Source organism: Bison bison, unplaced genomic scaffold (genome assembly GCF_000754665.1).
Source record: "Bison bison bison isolate TAMUID 2011002044 unplaced genomic scaffold, Bison_UMD1.0 scf7180017864526, whole genome shotgun sequence".
NCBI lineage: Eukaryota > Metazoa > Chordata > Mammalia > Artiodactyla > Bovidae > Bison > Bison bison.
In genome coordinates, this window is record NW_011495077.1 from 175,830 (window position 1) to 177,786 (window position 1,957).

Consider the following 1,957-nt stretch of genomic DNA (forward strand, 5'->3'; position numbering starts at 1 on the left):
TTGAACCCCATGGACTATACAGTCCATGGAATCTCCAGGCTAGAATACTGGAGTGGGTAGCCTTTCCCTTCTCCAGGGGATCTTCCCAACCCAGGGATTGAACCCAGGTCTCCCACATTGCAGGTGGATTATTTACCAGCTAAGCCACAGGGGAAGGCCCATGGAGCTGCATAGACACTTTTAGAGAAAAAAAAAAAAATTGGTGACCTCTTTTTGGACTTGATTCAGTTTATTGACTTCATTTTATCCTCATACCAACAGACCATTCTATCTTAATTACTGGGGCTTCATACACGTTTTGAAATCTGGAAATGCAAGAGATGTTTTCTTTGTCTTATTCAAGGCTTATGCTAGGTTTTTGCACTTCCACATAAGTTATACAATAGCTTCTACCACAAGAGATTAAGGTAATTTGCTTGGGATTGTGTTGAATTTATGAATTGATTTGGGACAAATCAAATTTATTTGGGACAATTGACATCTTAACATATGGAGTCTTTGGATCCATAGCCTCTTTATTTATGTCCTCTCTAATTTCTTTCATTAATGTTAAGATTTTTGTAAAGGACATGTATTGTTGCTGTTGTTTAGTCTCTGTCGTGTCCAACTCTTTGCAACCCCATGGACTGTAGCCTGCCAGGCTCCTCTATCAATGGGACTTTCCAGGCAAGAATACTGGAGTGGGTTGCCATTCCCATCTCCAGGGGATCTTCCCAACTGAGGGGTATTTTCTACATGTACAAACCTGTAATGTGTAAATAAAAATAATCCACCTGGTTGGCAGGCACACTCTTTACCACTGAGCCACCTGGGAAGCAAGGCTACTTATACTAATTTTATCTTGTATTTCATATGGCTTTTTTACCTTAATTGACCAAAATACCCAGCATCAAATCCAGAGCTAGGGTTAACTGGGTTAAGAAAAATGTGAATACAGGAAATTAATTACGCTCTGAAATGGCCAGAACAGAGCTAGATATCTGTCAAAATGAGAACAGATTCAATTCAACAGCCAAATAGACAGTACCAACCTCTTGTTTAGGGTTTTGCAAACACTATTTCATTGAGCAGCCTTAGGAAATGGTCTTTCCTGATACCAGTGTCTGTAGGTGGCAAGGACTGGTCACCACTGAGTACCAGGCCATGATTTATGTTAGTTACCCCAGACCTCAGAAGTGAGGACATTTCTCATCTCCCTAAAATGATCTGTGATTTTTTTCTCCCAAATCAAAACTATTCTAGAGTTATTGAAGAGGAATCAAGAAGAGGACTTGGATACCTTATATTAAATTAGTTCCCAAGCATTTGGTAAATGACATCTTAATTGCATTTTCTAATGCTCTTGCTAGAATCTAGAAATAAAATTGATTTTTGTGTTTGGTGACTGTATCAATGCACTAATAGGTTCTAGTTCTTACAGTTTGTTTAGAGGTACTTTGTATTTTCTACATGTATAAACTTATGATCTGTAAATTATAATAGTTTTAATTTGCTTCTCCTTTTCAAACTTAATACATCTTATTTCCTTTCCTGGTTTGATCCCATGCCCTCCATTAGGACAATGAATAGAAGTAGATAGTCTACCTGTCTTGTTTGTAATCCTATAGGAAATAATATTGACTTTGATATTTTCAACGATACCCTTTATTAGATTTGGGGATTTCTCTTTTATTTTTGGATTGTTGGGAGCATTCATCATACTTACTCCCATAACTCCCATCATAAATACATACAAAAGAGACATTAGCCTTTCAGCAAATTCTCTTGATTATTTGAAAGTAAATTAAGTACGTAATTTTGGTTTTCATCAAGCAAAGGAAGATAACCTCACCTCATATGGTCAAAATATAATCTTCTAAAATTAAAAATTCTGAAAAGAGGCAATAGGCTAGAAAACTTATTTTTAGATTCTCCATATATTTTTGGTTTTCAATATTATTTAAAATGACACTTTGAA